The sequence below is a fragment of the Piliocolobus tephrosceles genome, chromosome 5 (assembly GCF_002776525.5).
Source record: "Piliocolobus tephrosceles isolate RC106 chromosome 5, ASM277652v3, whole genome shotgun sequence".
In the NCBI taxonomy this organism is placed as follows: domain Eukaryota; kingdom Metazoa; phylum Chordata; class Mammalia; order Primates; family Cercopithecidae; genus Piliocolobus; species Piliocolobus tephrosceles.
In genome coordinates this window covers 73,044,391-73,069,391 of record NC_045438.1, presented here as the reverse complement: position 1 = coordinate 73,069,391, position 25,001 = coordinate 73,044,391, and the positions used below count along the sequence as shown (strand labels likewise).

Here is a 25,001-nt window from a genome sequence, read left to right as displayed (position 1 = left end):
GCTCACAATCCTGGGCTGTTTACTTGCTGCCTGGCTCTGAGCTGCCTCCTTGGGGAGGATGCATGAGAGCTGACAGTGTGCAACGCTCTCCAGACCTGGGCAGGACAAGCTGAGCTCTACCTCCTATGAATGGTCTACTTCAGTCAAACATGTAAGTGCTCATCCTATCCTCCCTGCTCCAAATAAGTCCGGCTATCTAAGCCTGACCTTTCCCTTAGGACTCAGACCAAGTCCTACCTCCTCCACTGCATGAAGGCTTCCCATACTGTCCCAGTTTACTGGAACCTCTCATTGTCCACGCCTCTGCTAAATCCCAGAGGGACGTATTGCTTAGAGTGAGGCTACTCAGAGAGCAGTCTAGCAGCACCAGCAGCACCTGAGTGTTAGTTAGAAATTCTCAGATCCCATCAACTGAATCAGAATACTTGGGAATGGGACAACAGAACCTCTGTTTAACAAGCTTTCGCGTCAGGGTTTCTCAAACTTTAGAGGCATTAAAATCATCAGGAGAGTCTGCAGTTCTTGGATCAGACTTTGAATAGCACTGTTCCAGGTGATTCTTGTGTACAGTGAAGCTTAAGAAGTACTGGGGGCCGGGCGCGGTGGCTCAAGCCTGTAATCCCAGCACTTTGGGAGGCCGAGAAGGGCGGAGCACGAGTCAGGAGATCGAGACCATCCTAGCTAACATGGTAAAACCCCGTCTCTACTTAAAAAAAAAAAAAAAAAAAAAAAACTAGCCGGGCGAGGTGGCGGGCGTCTGTAGTCCCAGCTACTCCAGAGGCTGAGGCAGGAGAATGGCGTGAACCCGGGAGGCAGAGCTTGCAGTGAGCCGAAATTGCGCCACTGCACTCCAGCCTGGGCGACAGAGCAAGACTCCGTCTCAAAAAAAAAAAAAAAAAAAAAAGTACTGGGCTAAACTAGAGTATATCATTGGTCTTAAACTTGAGCATGTAGTATAATCACCTGGAAGGCTTTTTTTTACCCCCCTTTTTTAGTAGAGATGAGACCTCATTATGTTCCCTAGGCTGGTTTTGAACTCCTGGGCTCAAGTGATCCTCCCAACCTGGCCTCCAAAGTGCTGGGATTACAGGCATACACCACCACACCAGGCCTTGAAGGCTTTTTAAAAACACTAACTCAAGTCCCTGACCCCAGGAGTTTCTGATTCAGTAGGTACAGAGTGAGATCCAAGAACCAAATTTCTAACAAGAGCCCAAGTAATGCCGATACTGCTGCTCCAGGAACCACACTTTGAGAACCACTGGTCTAGCTCACACATTAGGTAAATCACACAGCCATATTGCAGTCCTACCTACGTGTAGGTCCTATCTCCTAATAATTTTTAAACACTTTGAGGGCAAGTAAACTTCTATTTTACTTCTCTGTCCCTCTGGCACCTATCACATAGGAAACATCAATTAAGGTTATGATAGCCTTAATTATGTTTGATCTCTGTCCTTTCTCAGAATGTAGACCTATAATAGTGATTTAAAAGTATAATAATGTGAAAGCATTTTGCAAACTAGGAGGTGCTATTCTAACATAAGAAATTCTTTTATATTCATCTCCAACAGTCAAAACAAGTAATGTGGACAGAACCAGTCCAACCTCTCTCCAAGTATAGGAATCCCTTCTCACACTTTCCTACCAGATACTCACCATCCCAACCCCAACCCTGCTGAAACTTCTCTCTCATAATTTATTGGGCAGGGCAGACTATTCTGTGGTTAGATGGTTCCTTATACTGAAACAAAATAGCCTTAGAACTTCCACCATGCATCTCAGTTCTTTCCTCTGGAATTCACAAAAAAAATTATGGCCATATTTATTCTACCACAGCACCATTCCTAGTCTACACTAACATACTTCTAAGGAAATACTGATCACCTGTTTTCATATATATTATTACGAGATAGTAGACAGAAAGTTTATTTCAGACCACGGGAAACACTACAGAAATGAACTTTTGAATCTCATCTCCTTCCTCCCTAATTATTTTCCCACTTCTTACTGGTCACTGTCAGCTCCACTTCCACAATTTAGCTAAATTTCCAAATTCTGTAAGTGACAAAGGAGACAAGGCTGGCTGTGCTATAAAATATAAGTTCAAGGGAGAAACTAAAGAGAATAATCAAAAGATTTTCCAAGACTCATTTCTCTATGAGTCTAAGAGATAAAGTACAATTGCATGTTTTACATAGGGTTCACTATACCTGAGCACTCATGTGATTTATAAGCAGGCAATTACAGTAAAATCAATGTGGACATTATTCATACTTCTAATTGTCCCTCTCTCACCTTTCATTAACTGGAAATTGAAGAAAAATTAAGAAACAAAGATTTTGAGTGCTTTTCCCAAGGAAATAGGAGGTCATGGTAATCTTACCATCCAAGCATCAAAGAGCACACACTTAAAACTTTTTTTCTGCAAGTGAGTGTCCCAGAGGGCAAAGCTACAGGAAAAATAAAATCTACTTCCTGTTCTCTTATACAACTGATCAGACCCCACTTTATCAGAAATAATATATAAGACAGGCCACTTCCTTCAAAAAACCCTTGTTTTCATACAAGCATACTCTAAAATCACTATATAGATTGTGATTAGCTCACGATCGCCAATTAGCTCACACTCTGGGAAAAAATAAAGGTGGGTAGAGAAAATACCAGAAGAAGCTCCTTAATTTAATCTCTCTTCAGATTTTATTCTAGAAAGCAACTAGATACTACTGTAATTTTTAATAAGATTTCCTGAAAGAACACACAAAAATGTATCTCTTTTCAGCTCATATGAACTATCTCGACACCTTTCTCACTGGCCACCAATACCACCATCACCCTGTCTCTGCTGATGTCCCAGCTCTTACAATTCCTTATAGATGAAAGCAGGAAGTGCATACATTCCTGACTCTAAGCAATGGGTTAGGTATACTCCTCTGTACTTCTCCTCTATTAATGTGTCTGAACACCTTCTGAACTCCGGACACTCACAGAATCCATGGGCATACTTTATAATTTTAGGAAACTTGATGAAGGATTTGCACCAGTGTGGAAAGACTTTACACATCTAAATTAGGAAAGTATTCCTCAGGATGAGGCAAATGCCTACTCAGGCTCACTTATAATTTAGCATCACTAAGCAGCTTCCGGAAGCCTTAAAGATCTACAGCTAACATCTCCAACAAAGATATCAGTTTTACCAACTCACTGATGATCAGCCTTCCTGGTTCTCTCCCTTCTTGAAGCTGCTGCAATATTGTTGCTTCTGAGTGACTGCACAATTCAGCTGAAATGGTGAGATCTCAGAGCTATAAAAATTATATGAGTCTCTCTCCCCAGTATCACTTTCCCAAATACATCTTCTGAGGATAAATAAAATATATCACTCAATTCAAACTGCATTCTAGAACAGGCTTTCCCCTCAATTTCATTTCTGTCTCATCTGCCCTGTGCTGGGCAATCAAAGGAACAAGCTGTTCTATCTCTTTATTCAATAACGACTATCTGGTAGCCCCCAAATTCTGGTTAACGAAAACACCACATCAGAAAGAACACAATGTCATGTTCAAATTTAAGTTCAAATCCTTTTATAAGGAACTTGCCCATCTTTTGAGAAAGCTGAATAGTAGTAGATTCTAGCATCAGGGCCAGAAAAGCTCAACTCTGCAGGCAGACTCCACATTCCTGAAGGACCTTTCCTCATTTTATGGATTTTAGGCTTCACCTTAGCTGGAATCCAGGATCCTTGACCACTTTCAAACAAGTACATAGTCACCAAAAACTGGTAAAAATCTTTAACCACCCGCGCTGTTTAGGACCTGCCCAGAGAGGTGAGCCTTGCCCAGATTAACTCGCTAGACACAGATCCCTTAGGAGGAAACCAAATTGCATTCGATCTTATATTTAAACATGGAAATCCTAAACCTTCTCAAACCATACATTCATCAGCATGCTGGACATCATGTCAAAACTCTGTGTGATGCTTCTCTTCAAGTGCAGGACTGAATCTCTATCTTCTACTCTGTGGGAGACCACGTTACTCCTCTACTGAATGTGCTTGTCTCTGTGTCCTGACAATTCAATGGTTAAGAATGGCTACAGGCATTACATGCTTGTACCAAAACACCTCATGTACCTCGTAAATATATATGTCTACTATGTACCCACAAAAATTAAAAATCAAAAAATTTTAAGAAGAAAAGAAAGTGAATAAAAACCAGGATGGCCACAGAACTTTCTCCAGTGCACACTTCTTTCTCAAAGATCACTGAAGCCAGAAACAGAAACCTCTTGTGTGCCAAGATCTGTAATCTTGGAACAGATCCTGGTTTCTTCACAGCCAAGAAGAGAATACTCCTGCTAAAATCAGAATGGCTAATAATAATAGTCCCTGGAGATATTGAAAGATAAGATTCTACTTCTACAAGATGTAAAACTTTTTATCTAAATAAATAACTTGAGGCAACTGAGATCGGGTACTTGCCATCCACCATAGCAGGATAAGCTATGACAACCTCTTCTGACAGCTTGGCTTTACTCTGCACAGCCCAGCAGCAGCTGAAAGAAGTGCCTACTGGGATTAATAGGATTGGGGCTACGTAGGTGTATTAGTTATTGCTGTCTGCATAATAAATTACCCCCAAATTTTGCAGCTTAGAACAACAGACATGGGTTATCTTGCAGTTTCTGTGGGTCAAGAAACCAGATAACCTTAGCTGGGTGCCTCTGGCTCAAGGTGTCTCACAGGCTGCAATGAAGATGCCAGCCCTTTGCAGTTATCTCAAGGGTTGACTTGGGGAGGATCTCCTTCCAAACTCACTCACATGGCTGTTAGTACATCTCAGGTCCTCACTGGTTCGTGGCCAAAGATGGACCTCTCCATAGATCAGTTCACCTCAGAGCTGACTTCTGTCAGAGCAAACAAGTGAGAGGGCAAGAGGAAAAAAGAAAGGACGCCTAAGATAGAAGCCACATTCATTTTGTTATTGAATGTTGGTTCATCCCAATGCTTCTGCCACATTCTACTTGTTAAAAGCAAATCACGGCCAGGTGCAGTGGCTCACACCTGTAATCCCAGCACTTTGGGAGGCTGAGGCGGGCGGATCACTTGAGGTCAGGAGTTCAAGACCAGCCTGGCCAACATGATGAAACCCTGTCTCTACTAAAAATACAAAAATTAGCCGGGCGTGATGGCGCATGCCTGTGGTCCCAGCTACTCGGGAGGCTGAGGCAGGAGAATCACTTGAACCCAGGAGGTGGAAGTTTCACTGAGCCAAGATCACACCACTACACTCCAGCCTGGGCGACAGAGGAATACTCTGTCTCAAAAAACTAAAAATGTAAAAATAAAAGCAAATCACTAGCTCCAGCCTACACTCACAGGGAGAGGAATACACAAGAGGCCGCACAGCAGGAGGCAGGGGTCACCGTGATCCATTTTGGGGGCTGCCTACTACAAGAAGAAAACATTCTTATTTCCCAGAGCGACATTCAAAAGTGATTAGGAGTTAAATGTCGTGATATCTGTAATTTACTTTAAAATACTTCTGTACAGAAAAATAGGTGAAGCAAATATAACAACATGTTAACTATTAAATCTAGGTGGTGATTATAAAGTCGTTCATTGTCCTGCTCTTTGACTTTTCTGTTTGAAAAATTTGATCATAAAAAATCAAAACTGCCTGATCTTGTTCACTTATAGTGGGGTCAATGGGAAAAAAAGTATATTAACTATGCTAAATTTTAAATTATGATATTTGGGAGACATCCTCCAATGTATAAATAGGCAACGCTAAATAACCTCTCTGACAAGTGAACTAAGTCCTCTGGGACCTATTTGGTACCCATATGCCCTGACGGTCTCATCAAAATGTTTTCCTCTTGTGATTTTGTCTAGATTGTATATTCAGTGAGGACAGAAGTCACACCACACATGAACTCTACTTGAACACTAGGACTACATCCCAGTACTCAGCCCAGTGCCCGGTATACTGTAGGTATTCAGTAAATATACTTACTTTTAGTAAATGGCAACTATTTATAATACCTTTCCCTTAAATATTTTAGACCAAAATTATCTCTTTCAATACTTGATGGCATGGAATACTTGATAGACTCCAGGGTCTAGAAATCTGGGGTTCAACCAAGGACGTGTGTAGGTGCTTGAGCTAAAAGTTCATGAAGAGGTATTCTGGCCTGCCCCATACTACTCTAACACACTGCACCAGGAGGGCAAGATGACCTTCTAACCAGGCAGCATGGCAAGTCAGGCCCTTATGTTCTCTTAAGAGAATGTCCAAGGGTAGACCACCTAGTGTCTAATGCAACAAGACTTCTCTTTTACCAACAACATGGGAGAGCTATACCTCTGGAGGTCACCAAAATATTAAATGTAAAACAGTTTCATTCAAGACTTGTCATGGCTTGCCCTCTCTCCCATAAAAAATAACCTGTATTAGAAAGTGGGTCTAAGAGGTGCCTGTGCTATAGTTGTAAGGCAAGTTAACAAACCTCTAGGCTCTTTAAGCTCTACCTCTATCATAAATTTGATCAGAAAAAAATATATAGGAGCTATATTAAAGTAGATCTTCAAAGAAATGCTTTTGGAACTTCAACATTCAATCCTGAGTTTTTATTAATAAAGGTTTTTACAAATGTTTATATTAAAAAAACATGGTCGGCCAGGTGTGGTGGCTCTTGCCTGTAATCCCAACACTTTAGAAGCTGAGGCGGGTGGATCACCTGAAGTCAGGAGTTCGAGACCCACCTGGCCACACGATAAAACCCCATCTCTACTAAAAATACAAAAAAATTAGCCGGGCGCGGTGGCTCAAGCCTGTAATCCCAACACTTTGGGAGGCCGAGATGGGTGGATCACGAGGTCAGAAGATCGAGACCATCCTGGCTAACATGGTGAAACCCCGTCTCTACTAAAAAATACAAAAAATTAGCTGGGCGAGATGGTGGGCGCCTGTAGTCCCAGCTACTCGGGAGGCTGAGGCAGGAGAATGGCATAAACCCAGGAGGCGGAGCTTGCAGTGAGCCAAGATCGCGCCACTGCACTCCAGCCTGGGTGACAGAGCAAGACTCCGTCTCAAAAAAAAATAAAAAATAAAAATACAAAAAAATTAGCCGGGCGTAGGGGTGCACATGTAATCCCAGCTAGTCGGGAGGCGGAGGCAGGAGAATCGCTTGAACCCAGGACATGGAGGTTGCAGTGAGCCAAGATCACACCATTGTGCTCCAGCCTGAGCAAAAAGAGAGAAACTCTTTCTCAAAAAATAAAAAATAAAATAATTTTTTAAAAAAATCACTGTCTACAAGGAAACCCACTCTCCCTTATGTAACATCTATGGAAGAATCTTCTCCTAGAATTCAGGACCAAGAAAAAAATTGTCCCCATTGAAGAACTTGAGTGTTTCCTTTTCTTAGAAAATAAACACAAACCCCACGTTTCCCTTTTTACCTTGGTTGCCAAAAGCTCAAAGTTAAATTGCACCTAATCTCAGGAATTAGCTCATTCCAAAAGTGTATTTTTTCTAACAGGCTTCTGAAACTTTTCTATTAATGTTTTGTAATATATTGTCCTGTCTTATATGTATTATAACACTGTGGATTGCCTCAACTGACCTTGGGAAGTTAGTATTCATTCAGCAAATAGTTGATTGATTACTGTTTACCAGGCCTTCTGTTAGAGACCAGGACTAGAGGGAAGCCAGTCAATTCCTTCAGGACGACAAAGTCCACAGGCAAGATTATCGGACAGTGGGGGAGGGCAGGAGGACAAGAAGAACCCAGACAAGTATAACACAGCACTCCCTCAATGGAAGTACAAGCTCAGTGAAACGGCACAGAAGAGAAGCACCTCCAACACAGCCCAGGGATGTTGGGGGAGGTTAGGGAGAAACTTCAGAAAGTTTCTGAGTAAGTGGAAATAAGTCTTGAGAAACTGAAGTGAAGCAAAGCAGGGGAAATAGCTTGTGCAAAGGCAGGAAGTTGCAGAACAGCACAGTGGACTTCAGGGAACAAGGGTAATTTGGTGTGGCAGGAAACAAGGAGCATACAGGAAGAAGTAGAAGATGAGGTTGGAGATGTGAGAATTAGGCTTGTGGAAAAAAAGAGTTTGAATGTTAGCCTAAGAGGAACTGAGAGCCTACAGCTCTAGTCTACATTTCAAAGTAACCACTCGTAGTGTTAAAAACCAAAACTGGAGGTTGGGACATCAGTTAGGAAACTGTGGTTAAAATCCAGGCAAGAGACATCAGGTGTTTTACTATGGTTGTGGGGTAGAAAGGAGGTAGGAGATTCAGGTACCTGGTGAGCACCCTGGTGATGAATTATAGCCATCTGTTCGGTAAGCAAGCACTTACTGAGCATCTGGCTCTACAGCCAGACTCCCAGGGCCAGGCCTGACCCCCACCCCTTATTAGTCATGATCTCAGGTAAGCTAATTCACTACAATGTACCTCAGTTTCCTCATTTACAAACCAGGCATAATAATACTAATGATAATAATAGTACCTACCCTCATACGCATTTAGTGAAAATTAATGAGGACAATTTCTACCTCATTTAACTCTCACCAAACCCATGAGAATATATGTACTGTTATATCACCATATTAAAAAAGTAGGTATTTTATATTATACATATATGTGTAATACATATTATAACATATATATACATTATATATAGTTTTGAGGGTAGGTATATTACACATAAGGGTATATATTATATATTGCATTACTGTTTGCCTAAGCACACTGTAAATGCTCCATAAATGTCAGTTCTTATCAATATTAATCAATATTATTTTCACTATTTGCAAGACACGGCTCTGGGTGAGTGGGATACAGTGACAAATGGAACAAGGTCACTGCTCTCATGGAGTTTATAAGACATGAAGAGACAATAAGCAAATCAATCAATCAATTTTTAAAAAGCAGCCAATGATCAGTGCTATGCAGAGAATTAAAGCAAGGTGATGTGATAGAGGGTGGCTGGCAGCTACATCAGAGTGGGTGGTCAGGGAAGGCCTTTCTGTGGAAGTGCTGTTTACACAGAGACATGAATGTCAAGCAGGATCGAGCAGATCTGGAAGAACAGAATTCCAGGCAGGGAAAGAGTTAAGGCCCAGGCCTGAAAGTCAGAATAAGCTTGGAATGTCTGTGAGACAGAGAGAACAGTGTGGTTAAGATACAGCAGGCAAGGGCCGGGGGCTACAAAATGAGACTGGAGAGGTCAGGCAGTACAGGGCTTTGAAAGCCCAGTGGAAATGACGCAGAAGGAGCCCTCGGGAATGACTTCTGGCATCCAGCTGGAGCAACTGGATGGACAGTGCTACCATTCATGGAGAGAGGTCACAGGGAATGCTGGGTTGGTGGGAAGATGAAGAGTTCTGTTGTAGGATGTGCTGAATTTCTGCAGGCTCTGGGACATCTAAGTGAAGATCTAGAAAACAGTTGGGATTCAGGAGAGTTATTATATGTGGGAGTGTGCAGAGATAAATATGTGGGAGTATGCAATGTGAGATGAACAGAGTGGGGGGCTGGAATCCTGGGAATCACTGATACATTTAAGGAAAAGCAGGGATGAAGGATCAGAGAAATCCAATACGTAACGTAAGGGCTAAAAGGTGTTCAGCAATGACTTCTGGCTTCTCCTAGACTAGGTTGAAATTTAAGCTCTACCATTTACAACCTGGGTGTCCCTGGGCAAGTCACCTGTTTGTGCCTAAATTTCCTCATGGATAGGATCGTTGCGAGCATGAAATAAGTTAGTACCTGAAAAGGTCTCAGAATAGTGCTGGCATGGAGTTAAGTGCCTGCATGTGTTAGTAGTTGCTACATCCAGTAACTGGGGATCACCTGAAACCACAAGAGACTAATGTCTCATCAAGAGGGAGCTGGGAATCTCCGGAGCTGAAAAGGTGGGATAAAGCCTCCAGAGAAGAAAGTCTGTCTTTGTAGTTTAATACACCCAAGAAGTCTCATTTCCACTAGCATTACAGCAGAGAAGAAAGGCTCCTATGTTCCTCTCTCTCCAGTAGAAGCTTCCTACTTCCAAAAGGCCAAAACAGAATAGGAAGGCTTTTGAATGGTAGGGTATTATTTACCCTTTCAAGAGCAACTAGTAGCAGATCTGGGAGTCAGGATGCAGTGGCTCTGAGAGTAAATGGGAGGTAAGGGAAGAGCACTGGCTACAATTTAAATACGCTTTTGTGTGAAGGGAAAGCAGGAGACAGGACAGAGCTGGGTGGTGTCTTTAAAGATAGGAACTTAAAGAGATAAGAGTTAAAGACAGGGAAGATACTTTGTACTCAAAGGCCTCAATGGAGAGAACAATGAGGCGATGGGGCTGACTCCCAGATGGGTGAGGTGAGTGAGAGGCTGGGGCACCGACGGGGAATACTACGGAGAGAGTGGCTTCCATGACGGAGCTCAGGCTTGACTGAGTGGAAGGGAAGTCAATATAGGAAGGGGCTAATCCACTGTGGTGGCAGTGGGGTGGTCTAGAGGCAGGCAGAGATCAAGCGTGGGGTGTTGCGGGCTAAGCAGCAGTGCATTTGCAGGCTGTGAGGGCAAGGTCAGGGGTCAGAGAGCCCCATGAAACAGTTAAGTCTGGAGCTGGCCTATGGGAGACGGCGGCTTAATGGAAAGAGTGAGGTAACTGCAGGGCTGAGGCTCACTGCTGTGAGGTGCTGGACAAAAGGTTCACACAAGCACCACGATGCCTACAGTGGATGGGGATGGCCGCAAAGAGGATGAGCCTAAGCCAGTGTCCCTCCACATAAACCTTTAAGATTCCATGTGACTCTCAGGAAATACTTCCCTCAAACATCAGAGACAACACTGTGAAATATAAATAGATCAAATGACATTAAAAAAAAAAAAAAAAAACCTCAACATTCACTGGAAAAATGGATAAAGGATTGGGACAAATCACAGACAATACATAATTAGAAAAATCCAGGCCAGTCGCAGTGGCTCACACCTGTAACCCTAGCACTTTGGGAGGATAAGGCAGGTGGATCACCTGAGATCAGGAGTTTGGAACCAGCCTGGCCAACATGGTGAAACCTCGTCTCTACTAAAAATACAAAAATTACCCGGGCATGGTGGCGGGCACCTGTAATCCCAGCTACTTGGGAGGCTGAAGCAGAAGAATTGCTTGAACCCGGGAGGTGAAGGTTGCAGTGAGCCAAGATCAGGCCATGCACTCCAGCCTGGGCAACAGAGAAAAAAAAAAAAAAAAAAAAACACCCCATCCCAAAAAAAAAAAGAGAGAAAAATCCAAAAAAGAATAATATTTATTCTTACAAGCAATTAAATAATCAGAAAAATCAGAAAATAGAGCAACCTTAAGATATCAGTTTACAATGAATAAAGTGGTAACCATTTCTGAGTAGTAAGATCTGATACTGGTAAGACTTCAGTGACATTGAAGCCTCAATCTTTTACTGGTCACTTTGTAAATTTGTGCATCTTTTGGAAAGCACCATGGTGATGCCTAGGAACAGACCTAACAATGTGCATAATCCTTCACCCAGTAATTTCACTCCTATGAACTTATCTCAGGGAAATTATTCCTCAGAAGTAATGCATCCAGACCTGGAAGAGTCATCTATAATACAAAAAAAAAAAAAAAAAAACTGGACTAATGTTAAAGGAATCAATACAGGTACTTTCCAACACAATTAAACATTATGCAGCTATTAAAAGAGATAAACTTTTAAAATATGTCAATACAGAGAAAAATGTTTAGTGTTTGCTTTTAAAAAATAAACAGGATACAAAGAGATGTGTACATCAAAAATTAAATTTCATAAAAATATGTATGTGGAAAATATAAAGAAATAGGAAACAGTTACTGAGTTAGGTGACAGAATAATGAAATATATCTACTTTTTCTACAATTTAAAAAATTTTTTTTTATTATACAAGTTGAATCATTTAAATAAATAGAAATAATTTGTTAGGTTGACCAAGCACCAAACAACTGACAATGTATTACAATATACCAGGTCATCACTTATCTATAATTCCTCCTGAATTGTATCCAGGCAAATCAGCCCAGCAGAATACACACTGGGACAGCTTCCATAGCTGGCAGCTTAGGGGTGGGGATGAAAGGGAGATGCTGAGACTTCCCATTCTATATTCATCTCTAACACATAAACACACCTAAGGGATGTGTACTCATAAAGATTTTTTAAAGACTATTGTCTACATGATGCTATCTTGTGAGGGTTTTTTTTTCTCTCTCTCTTATTGTAATCATTCAGTAATTGGAACCCTGAAATTTAAGCACAAAATCAAAGTTGCTTTTCTCAGGGGAAGAAAAAGCTAAAATATACCCAGATAAAGACCCAGGACAGAGACCAGATAGAGACTGTCAGAATTGTACCAACCCATTTGTATTGCTAAATAAGCCACAAGGATTTCTAAGAACTCGGTATTTATTAGTATTTAATTTTATTCTGCTAAAACTAATTCTTTCGTTTTCATGCATAATCAACATAGTTCTACCAATTCAGATAGCAACAAGGAAAATGGAAAACAAATAAACCACAATTCAGGACCTCCACTGCCTGGTCCCCATAAGAAGTGCCAACATGGATGGGGCCTGGTCCCACAGTCCCTGGCTAATGAAACATACCAGGCCCTCGGCCCTCTGGAAGTCTGGAATGGAGAGGCTGAGTGAAAAGAAAAGTTAATGCTTTCTGAGTGTATGATCTAATGGTCCCTTCCATTAGAGAGCAGTGAGCACCTTAGAGTTATTGAATAATAAGTAAAGACCTGTCAGAGTAAATCACTTCGACTTCAATAGATGAGCACAGGACTCCGGTATGAACTTGTAAGAGGGTGAGGCACTCACCAGAATGCAATCAATACAGGTAAAGTTAGAATTTATGGTTTTCAGGTCAAATTATTATTCTTCTGGCATGTGACTTTAACAAACCACCAAGGTAAACACACAGAAGTTCTACTGGTACAGAAGAAAAGCACTGTCATTTGCTGAGTGGCCTCAGACCCATTCCCTAGCCCTTCTGAACCCCATCTGGCCCTCTCATCTGTACATTAACTCACTCACAGGGCTGTTGTAAGACCAGAGTTATCTTCAAGGTGCTACTAAAAATAGCATCTAAAATTTACCCACACCAAAAAAGTCTACTGTCTGGGCAACTGGTTTTTGACATAGAAAGAAGGGCTGGGCTATGTACCACGCAGACAGACCGAGCAAAGGTAACCTTTCTGGCAAAACTGTGAAGTAGGCCTGATTTGTTCTAGATTTTATCACCTCCTCTATGAAAGACTACAATGTTCTCCCATTTGGTGCCTGCCGAAACCAAGGCACATTGACCTCACATGGCCCTTCCCTCCTCTATCCCTGTCCTATATTGGGATACAGACACATTTGAATTACCTGGTGAGTTTTAAACTACCTTTCCCCAGACCTCTTTGCCAGAGGCTGAATTATCTGTTCTGGCGTGGTACCCACAGAGCTGTGTTTTAAAAGCACCACCCTCCCGCTCCACACCTCCCTGGGTGATTCTAAATGAGCAGTCAGGGCTGAAAGCCACTGTTCAAGACAGTCCCCTGTAGTTTAGAGAATGCTTAGAATCTGCAATAGGAAACACTGTTTTGAGGTTCGAGATCATTTCTTTTAATGTCTATGGTTTTTTTTTTCTTTTATCTGTGTATTTTATCTTTCTAGCTAGATTGACAGGCATAATTACTTCCGTGTCTTCATTTTTCTTCTCTGATCTCTGTTCCCAGTTACTCAGCATATGCTAAATGTGCTAACGTGTGTGTAGATACTCATCCTTTTCCACTGTCTGGTTCTGAAGGCTTTTTCCCTTCACTTCCATAGGAGGTAAGAGTGTGTGGCCGCTGTGTTGTAAGCAAGCAGCTTCTAGCCAAGACTTGAAGGCCTAATGTGGAGATGACGTGGGCATCTCTTTGAGGTGCTGTTGCATGATCTAATTAGAGTAAGAAGAGCAGATATTAAAACAGCCTATCCCCAAGCTTTCTTAAAAACAATTTTGCTACTGTCCAAGTAAAAAGAGAAAAAACTTTAAATGAAGTGGAAGATTCATAGTTCAAAGTATAGATTTAATAACAAGGGATGTAGAGTAGTGCCATAAACACGGATCCTTTAAAGCACTGAGACTTCAGCAGGTGTGAGTAGCAGCCTAAACATAAATCACCACCCAACAGAGCAAACAGAATTCGAGATAACCAATCTCTACTTTGGTCTCTGCCTTGTTTTATGACTTACAAAATGACTCTACTCTTCTCCCCAGAGAGTGAACATAAAATAATGAAATCAATCACGGTGGCTCACGTCTATAATCCCAACACTTTGGGAGGCTGAGGCAGGTGGATCACGAGGTCAGGAGTTCAAGACGAGCCTGGCCAAGATGGAAAAACCCCGTCTCTACTAAAAATACAAAAATTAGCCAGGCACGGTGGTGGGCACCTGTAATCCCAGCTACTTGGGAGGCTGAGGCAGGAGAATTGCTTGAACCTGGGAGGTGGAGGTTGCAGTAAGCCGAGATTGTGCCACTGCACTCTAGCCTGGGTGACAGAGCAAGACTCTGTTTCAAAAATAAATAAATAAACAAAATCATGAAACCCTTAGAACTGGAAAGACCTCTCATTTCTAAACATTGCACCATCTTTAAAAAAAAGACCCCTCTCTCCTCAGTTATCATGACAGTGGTCATCCAACCTCATCTAGAGAATAGCAGCTCAGGCCACATCACAAGGTAAGTCCTCCCAGTTGTGGACAGCTCTGTCTTAAAGTTCTGCCTTACCCTGAGTTGTAAGCTATTATTTCCCCAAATATACATCTCACCATCCCCTCTGTCTCTTCTCCCCTCCCCCTTATGCCTGTCATCTACAGTGGCACTTAAGTCATTAGCCACTTTTAAATATTCGAAAAAAGCTAGTATATTACCTGATAGCTTTACTTCTCCATACTATCCATGCCCAGTATCCTCAAATTCCTCACATGAAATTTTTTCCCCACTAACTACTCCTGACCAGCCTCCTCTGGAAACACACTAGTTTGGCCATTTTTCTTTTAAAAGCACAATCCCAAAACTGCTCCTTACACTCTTGTTCAATAAACATAGGCTGGATGCCTCATGTGTGCCAGGCACTCAGTCGGGCTCTCAAGACAAAGGAGGAATCTGCCAGGCGTAGCACAGAACTCAAACCAAACCATTAGGAGAGGGTGCAAGGAGAGCTCTGAAAAAGAAAGCACCAGGTGCCTGGGAGCATAGAACAGGCTTGCTGGGAACACTCTGGGAGAAAGGTCCAGCCTCAGTCCACTGAACTCCAACCTGGTGACACCAATGCACACTGCTCAGCTCTCCAGAGCATTCTCTGCAGTGGTGATCATTTCTTTAGGTGATCATTTCTTTAGATCATTTCTTTAATGAAAGGGTGTCACTCATTCATAGAGAGACATGCAGATTATTCATAAATGATCTACAAGTGGGTATCTGAAGATAAACCAATTTATACATGTTGTGCACCCATTAAACCCTCACTCCCAGCTGAAGAAAGGGAAAGTTGACAACATAAAGGAGAAGAGGGTAGGGAAAGTGAGAATAAGTGCCTACAGCAGCTTAAGTTTCCAGCTACTATCTCAAACAAAAATCAGAGACTCCAGACCAAAAAGCCATACTACTAATAACTGTAAGGTTGCAATATTTTAGTATTGAATTCTCCTTCTAGTTAAATCTTTCCAATATTTTTCCTAGGAAAAAAAATCCTGAAGATTGAATTACTTAATAAGTAAATGTTAGAAATATGACATTTTATCTTTTGAAACTACTAAACTACATACTAATTTTTACTCCTACCACAATATATCAATGCCTCTCCCATACCCCTGCTGATACTTCTTCATATTATTTAAAAAACAAAACAAAAACAAAATATGCCAATTTCATTGACAGAGAAGTGCCTCATTTTTTTAGCTTGCATTTCTCTGATATTAAAGAGGTTGAGGCCCGGCGCGGTGCCTCATGTCTATAATCCCAGCATTTTGTGGGGCTAAGGCAGGCAGACCACTTGAGCACAGGAATTCAAGACCAGCTTGGGCAACATGGCAAAACCCCGTCTCTACAAAAAATACAAAAATTAGCTGGGCATGGTGGCACACGCCTGTGGTCCCAGCTATTCAGGATGATGAGGCAGAAGGATCGCTTGAGCCCAGGAGATCAAGGCTTCAGTGAGCTATGATTGTGCCACTGCACTACAACCTGGGCAACAGAGTGAGACCCTGTCTCAACAAAAATAAGTACATAAATAAAGAGGTTGAACATTTTTAATGTATTTATTCATCATTTGTATTGTTTTTGTAAATCACCTCTTTATATGTCTTCTGACCAATTTTCCCCCTTAAGTATTCACTTTTCTTATTTATTTATAAAAGCTCTTCATATGTTAATATTAATTCTTTTGTCACATGTTGCAAACATTTTTCCAGCTTACCCTTTCAACTTTAAATATGGCAACTTTTTTATATACAGGAGGTTGGTTTAATCTTTTCTCATGTCATCAAGCAATTCACCTTTTCTTTTAGTTTCACCCTATGGCACCAAGTTTAGAAAAACTTTCCAAAGCTCAACATTCTTTAAGTTTCCCATATTTTATTCTGGCACCTTTATGGTTTTATGTTTATGGGTTTATGTTTCACATTTAAATGCTTGATTCATTTGGAATTTATTCAGGTATATGACATGAAGTCAGAATTGAACTTCTTTTGTTCCAAATGGTTAGCCACCTGTCCTAGCACCATTTATTGAATCAATTTGTCTTTCCTCCACTGATTACGGCTGCCCTTATCATATACTGCATCTCTACTCATGTGTCTGTCTCACAGGGACCTCAAACTCAGCATACCCACACCTCAAATTCATGATCTTCCCCTCTTCTCCAGTGTCCTCCAACGCTGTGAATGGCTACCAAATCAAATGTTTATTTGTCCTTTGTTTTTCGGTTCTTTTCAGAAATGAGGTTTTGCTATGTTGCTCAGGCTGGGGTGCAGTGGCTATTCACAGTTGTAATCACAGTTCTCTGCAGCCTTCAACTCTTGGCCTCAAGCGATCCCCAGTGCCTCAGCCTCCTGAGTACCTAGAACTATAGACACGTGCCACCACACCCAGCCATCCACTAAGTTTTAACGTCCAGAACTTGATTATGCCTGACCCCACCCCTCTCCATCACCATGACCCTCCCCCTCTACACATACACATCAAATCACTAAATTTTCTCAGTTCTGTCTCTAACACATAGTTCTCATTCATAACTTTCTGCCCAACTCTACCACCATGCCTATAGTCGAAACAACATCTTATCTTTCCTGGACCCCGTCTCTACAGAAAATACAAAATACAAAACCCCGTCTCTACAAAAAATATAAAAATTAGCTAGGCGTAGTGGCACATGCCTGTGGTCCCAGCTACTCGGGACGATGAGGCAGAAGGATCACTTGAGCCCAGGAGATCAAGGCTTCAGTGAGCTATGACTGTGCCACTGCACTACAGCCTGGGCAACAGCTTCTTCCCTGGGCCACCCAATCTACTCTTGGCCCCTCCACCACATGAAATGAATATAGGATCACACCATGTCCCAACTTTCAACCTCTGCTGGTTTCCACTGCTCTTGGGAAAAAGCCCAGATTTATTTATGTTACACATAAGACTGTATGAGCTCAGCCCCTGCCACCACTGCCTCATGCCACTCCTGCTCTCACACAATTTCCAGACACACTGGCCACCTTTTCACTCCTTGAAAGCTCCCAGCTGCTGTTCATCTCAGGCTGTTTACATACGATGTTCCTTCTCTAGTCCACGCTATTCAACTCACTGTCCCGCCCTTGTTGCCCACACCTACACACACGCCTGCCTTACTTGGGCTTATCTTTCAGAATGCAACTTAAATGTGACCTCCTTGGCCAGGCGCAGTGGCTCACACCTGTAATCCCAGCACCCTGGGAGGCCAAGGCAGGCGGATCACCTGAGGTCAGGAGTTCAAGACCAGCCTGACCAACATGGTGAAACCCCATCTCTACTAAAAATACAAAAATTAGCCAGGCGAGCACCTGTAATTTCAGCTACTCTGGAGGCTGAGGTAAGAGAATCACTTGAACTTGGGAGGCGGAGGCTGCAGTGAGCTGAGATCATACAACTGCACACCAGCCTGGGCAACTAAGCAACACTCCATCTTAAAACAACAACAACAACAACAACAAAAACAGTAAACGTCACCTCTTGAAGAAGGCTTCCAGAACCACCTGTTCATCACTACCACTACCACGTTCATTTCCCCTGCAAAAAAATTCCTCATTGCACTTTGCACTTTACAGTAGCACTCCTCACAAGTGCTGAGATTTTATAAATGTTTACCTGCAATATCTCCCTCAGGTGGCAGCTCTGGTAGCTCAGGGGCTGTGCTCAACGTGTTCACCACCAACCCTTAAGTCCCTCAAAAAAGCCCGGCACACTGTTCAAGGCATGTGTGTTTAACCACCCAGTCCTAAGTCAATGGAATTACCCTTCTGCCCGAATTCTAATTATTACAAGTATACGCTCCTCCTAAGGTGTCTAACAACAGAAAAGTGGCTGAAAATAACGTTGCAGTTTCCACTTGCACAGCCCATTGCTATTTCTGATCCTACCTACTATTAAATACATTTACAAATTTAAATTTTGTGCTCAGAAAGTACTCCTAACATCCACAGATCCTGGAGTCTATGCCTGGCTATCTGCTAACAGCATTCTGACATTCACTCATTCTTTTCTTCATTCATCCAGCAGATATTTATTGACCACCAGCAGTCCACAGCTGAGCCTCACAACTGAAACTGTATTTTTCTTATTCTCCCTCTATATGACTATATCTCCCAAACCAACTCTATTTACCAATTATTCATCCACTCTTCCCATGAGATAACTGCTGTGTCACCACCCAGGATCTATAAAAATCCAATTAAAAGCAAAGAAACATTAGGCTTTAGTAGTAGTCTGTGCTGCCTCACTATGATCAGTATCACCAAACCCAGCCACCTAGCACCCTGTACCCCACCCTGAGCTTCAGGGGTCAGTAGAGAGATCAAGAGAAGAAACTCAGGCCCAGTTTTAACCCACTCACCCCCAACACGCAAGGCGCTGCCCCGTCAACACTCCTGAATAGCTCTGAGCTCTGGGAAACTTTATGAAAGCTGCTTTCCAGAAGCATCAAAATCTAATCTTGTGTTGGTGCTCAGAGAAACTTGAGAACCACAAGATAAGGTGTATAAAACCACAGAAAGCGTTTGACAACAACCCAAGGCACGCTCCCCAGAGGGTTCTACAATTGTTAACCTACTCATCCCCCTCCCTCTGCGTATTTCCTACAAGAGCCCAGCCTTGTCTTTAGATTCTGACCTCACTGAGGCCAGTTCTCTCTTTCTCAGCATGCCAGAGCCATAAGAGGGCTGCAGTGTGGCATCCGCCTTTGCAAGGTTTTTGACCTACACTGCAAGGCATAATTGCACCCATATTTTCTCTACCTTTCCCTCAACACATGCCCGTCTCTGAATTTCCCTGACTCTGCTATAGTCCATCTGCTCCCTGAACAGCATCAACACCGCTTGATAGTATAGGCTTCCCAATCTGGAGGGATGGAACCCCAAAGGCATTTCTGGGTAAGAGCAACCTACAGATTTTCTATGAGTAATCACAAAAGCTTAACCCTGCTGTTCTTTGAGAATATTTTCACCTTCCATGTATTATTTAATTCTGAACTAAGTGATCACCCAAATAACTATATACTTGGAAAACAAAGTTGCTTGTTTTATTCTACAGCAAAACACAGTCATTCTGAAAAGCAAAACCACAGTGTCATTATACATGCTTACGAAGCTGACATTAAGCAGCAAATGATTCATTTTTACTGCCTTTAAAGGGAAGCACTACTTTGCAACTCCCTACTCTTTATTACAGTCAAGATCACATTGACGTTTACTAAAATAACTAAAAAGTTTGGTTCTTAAAAATGTGTTGATCCAGTGTCAACAAAGACTAAAAAATAATGACTCCTCAAGCCATTTTCGGACTCAATAAAATGCTGTAGACTAGCCAAAAAAAAAAAAAAGTGGAAGAAAGGCATATTACATTTTTTATTAATCAAGTGAAGTTTGCTGGAAATCAGGTTGTTTTTTCACTTCCACTTACAAATTCCATTTACCACTTCGCTCTTTCAGAAGCAGCCCCCAGAAAAGAGATCATTTCTCCTTAAGCATTTCAGCCTAGAGACTAGGCAGCAAGCCTCCTGACGAAGGGCACAGTTTCAACTCACAAGGCTCAGGATCTCTAAATCAGTGATAATGCTCCACATTTAAATCTGTACTCTGCTTTCAGGGGCAACCTAATCAAATGTACTTAAAAATCACTTTGACGACCACATTTTAACTTGCCAGTGGAAGTTGTGGCAATTTTAGAAAATGTTCTAAAGAAGTCATCCTGACATAATTTAACTTGTGTACTTTACAGCACAATTCTTAAGAAACCAAGGTAGTAGTCAGGTCAGAAAACAGCAGGGGCCTTAGGTCTGACAGCCTGGATTTGAATCCTGGCCTCACTTGTTAGTGGTTGTGTGACTGTTGGCAAGTCATTCAACCATTCTGTGCCTCGTTTTTCTTATCTGTCAAATGGGTGGTGTTCCTTTGACTTTGCACTAGAGTCCATCTTCCATTCATATTTTGTATCCCATGGCCACAGCTGGGGATCTCTGTGTTAATATGGGACACAACTATACAATTCTTATTTCCATTATCTTATTTCCCATCCACTTCAAGGTCACACCTGTAATCTATGTAGGACTGATAACAGAAATATTAAAAAAGGCAAAAGACAGAGCAGGGTTTTGTCTGATAAATCTTCTATCAGTTTTCCTGGCACCAAGTGTGATACCCCGCACACAGAATCACATGGTATAGAATATTTAAAAATAGAAGAAATGGAAAATATATATGTATAAATATGTATATATAGATGATTCAAAATTATGCATAAAAATATTGGAAAGATATGCACCAAAATGGTAACAGTTGTTAGCAATGGGTTAGAAGATTACAGCAACAAGGAGTGAGGGAGGGATGGGAAAAATATATTTCTTAAAAATTGTGGTGACTTATTTTCCTTCCCTATACTATTCTGAGCTTTCCCAAATTTCTACAATAAATTCTAAAATCAGAAAAAAGATCTTTGTTACATAGACATTTTTCCCAGATAACAATGTTTGCAATGAAGTTGTGTTACATACAAAATCAGTGACAGTGATTATGAGAATAACTAATATTTATTTAGCACTTCCTGTGTGCCAGGCCCTGTAGTAAGTACTTTACAGAAAGCATTTCATTTAGTCCCCATCCTCTGTGATGTAAGTATTGTTCTGATCCTCATTCTGCAAATGAAACAACTCAAGTTATTTGTGTGAAGTCAAAGAGCTGGCAAGCAGTTATGCCCCAGATGTGAACCCAGGATCCGACTCCAGGATTCCCACACCCATATGCCAACCACTAGGCTTCCTGCCTCTAGCCACACTGGTTCCCAAAAACCTCACCTTTCTGTTTTTGATTTTCATGTCTTCTTTGCTCTTTATTGACTCTCATCCCTTTTTGGTAGTGTTCAGAAATAAACAGTGTATGCATTTCTGGCATGTGGGGGCAGTCAGGCAACCACTACATATAGTTCTCTGCTGTGAACACACACACCTTCCCCAAGGGGAACATGAGAACATGAGAATTAAAAAGCAAACCCTCCAACTGTCAGCTCTCACAGTATCACGAACCTCTCCTTCCAGACACTGGTCACGCCTGCTCTCCACATTTGCTTGCTGTTTGATTACTTCTACATGCCGACCACTTTTCAGAGCACTTTGCATGCATTACTTTTCTTCTCACCATTACTGTTCCTACTTTACACAAGGAAACTCAGGCCCAGAGAAGTCAAGAGACTTGCCCAAGGTCTTGCTTCATTTTATTTCTGTAGGTCCTAAATATTTCATATAAATCATACTTCTAATATTTTTAAATTATATTTTCCAACTAGTTATTTGAGATACTCAAGAAAACTTTTTTACATGTTAGCTTTGTATCCTTCATAAACTTACTGAATTTTCATTAACTGTAATAATTTTAGTTGATTCTCCATTATATCAGCGACATGATCTCCTAATTTCTATAAATCCTAATTTTGTCTCCTCCTTTCCAATATAAAGATATCTTTTTTCATGTTGTACAACTACATTGTCAGAACCCTCCCAAAACTACATTAAATAATAGCGAGGAGCAGGCATCTTTGTTTCGTATTTTATTTAACTGGGGATGCTCCGAGTGACTCAACATTATGTCTGACACCAGTTGTTGGCTTAATATAATACCCTTCCATCGTGTTCAGCAACTAGTCTTTGAATCCTATTTCACTAAGAGTTTTTATCAGGAATGAATACTGAACTTCATCATCAAATGTGTTCCCAGTACTGAGATAATTATGACTATCCTCCTAACTATTCATCATATTATTAATGTATTTTATATCATAAAACCATATTTTCTATTCTAACTCTACCTGATTTGACTGTAGAGTTTTTTCATATATGAAAATAAAAATTAGCTAATTTTATTTAATGTTTTATGTAGTCTGAATTTCATTTATTTTAGTTTGAATTAAGTTACAATTTTTAAAACTACATCCATAGCTATTCACTGTCTGTCTCCTGTCTCTCTTTACCACCTTCCACCAGGCCTAAGTCATCCCCTACAACGCCAACAAAGCTGCTTTTCTAGATCACACATATGGCTCCTTCTCTTTTATTCTCAGCAATCTGCAACATCACCATGTTTCTGTATTATAAAGTACACATCTTTTAGCACGGTAATTACTGTCCTTTATAAGACTGCCCCCAAACTATCTTTTAATCTTCATTTCAACCATGATTCCCAAATGCCACTCACTTGGGATTCCTTTCCTCACGATTTTCCCAAGTCCTTCCTTATTTTCTTCACTGGGACAACACTCTTCCTTCTTGGGCCAACACACTGCCACCTCATCTATGGCCCTCCCCAGTCCTCCCTGCTGTTTCACCCCAGAGCACCAAGTACAGGTCTCTGTCGTGGGACTTGCCCCAGCCTGACTTGTGCAGTTCCTCATTTGGAGCAGAGGTCAGCAAACTTCTGTGAAGAGTCAGATGGTGAATATTTCAGGCTCTCCAGGCCTCATGTGCACATTTCTGTTGCATTTTTTCCCTATGCTTTAACAAAGTAAAAACCATTATTAGCTCACAGGCCATACGAAAACAGGCCACCAGGGATCAGCAGTACTTTGCCTCTCCTGGTTTACAGGCTCATCACCCACTGGACTATAAGCTGATTGAGATGGGGAAATCTCTAACCCATCTTCATATTCCTCAGCTCCTGGCACTTGGGAAATGTTCAAATCGCTGAAGTTGATTGACCAGGAACACTGATAACTAATGTATCCTGATGAGTCAGATATACATCCACGGACAATTATTTCCCCAAATCTTGAGCTATTTCAACAAAAACTAATTTTGAATTTTGAGTCTCTTAGGCATCTGGGCATTAAAAATGAGCCATGTCCGTCGGAATGGCAGGGAGGTAGTTTGAATTTCACTTACTCAATAAATGAAATGAGGTTTTTGCCTTATTTAGTAAGACAAATTATGATATTCAGCCCAAGAACCTCTCCCTCCCCAAATATAGAAAAAGTGCTTCTCTTATCACAGAGTTCACAACTACACTGCCCCCTGGTCTTCACAGACTATAACACCAGCTAACTCCAACTCTTCAACTGGCCCTCTCAGCTTCTCATCCCAGAAAATCGTCCAGACTTTTGATGTTGTTTTGAATACTTATCATGTATCCAACCTAGCTATCAGTGATTCCTTTTCCTCCCATCTCCTGAAAACGGGGGAGAAAGCATTGTCTAAATTGTTAATCGCGAGAGAAACAACTGTCAGTCACCATTATTATTGGTATCACCCTGCTTCCTGATTCTTCCAACCAGAAATGTCCAGAAAGGTGAAGGTCACCCCTCTCTGGTTAAAAAAAGCCACCCTGTTAAAAATTGTTAAAGATGTGTGGTGCTTATAGCATAATTTCTGTCATAATTCCAGGGACTCGATTCCTTGCTTACTGGGGCTCACAAGAGCATGGGCTGGTGAGGAAGGGGAGGAAGCCAGGAACAGACATAGCCATTGTTAAGGAGAAATGGCCTAGTTGTGAGCCTGGTTTCTGAGGCCAAGAGTCCAGCATTAAGTTTCCAAAGGAATGAGGCAAATTTGAGGTTAATTCCATTCACATCTACATCAAGCAGGTCTACCTGGTCCCAGTGGAGCAAAACAACAGAAGGCCTAGACAATGTCAATTCTGCAAGCCAGACAGAGCTTTTGAAGGAGTCCAGCCAGTATCAAGCCCCACCCCCAGAACATAGCTCCTGTAACGAAGCTAGCCAAGAGCTGGATGTGGTACTGGGATCTGCCCTCTGCAGGCTGGGGTTCAAGGAAGGACCCCAGGTCTAGCAACTGTCTGAAATGTAGAGCAGAAAGATGCAGTCAGAGTGGGTCACTCTGCAAGGGGCAGGTTATACACAGCACGGCCTCTACCCAGCATGGCTTCCAGTTCCTAAGGCATGAGGTGGTCTTCAACAAATTCTAAACTCGATTTCCTAGCAGAGGTGAGGTACTTAACGTGCTCTAGAGTGAGGATGAGGGTGAATCTGGAAATTACTGCAGATGAGGGAGAGCCAGTGAAAACTCACCTTCTGCAGAAAAAACTAGTAGCCTTCAAAGGACCTGGTCAGATGGCCTAGTCACATGGAGGACTTGGCTCCTTGTACATTAGCTATCCCCCAGGAGAAGCCATTATTTCACACATAGAAGGTCCTGAATTCAATATCTGTTTATGAATTGTTATCGCTATGA

At 41.7% G+C, this 25,001-nt stretch overlaps 1 protein-coding gene across 4 annotated transcripts in view; it reads right to left on the bottom strand.

Moving 5' to 3' along the window:
• The window catches only part of FAXC (failed axon connections homolog, metaxin like GST domain containing), a 77,893-nt gene that overhangs the window by 24,971 nt on the left and 27,921 nt on the right, over positions 1-25,001 (bottom strand). The window lies entirely within an intron of this gene.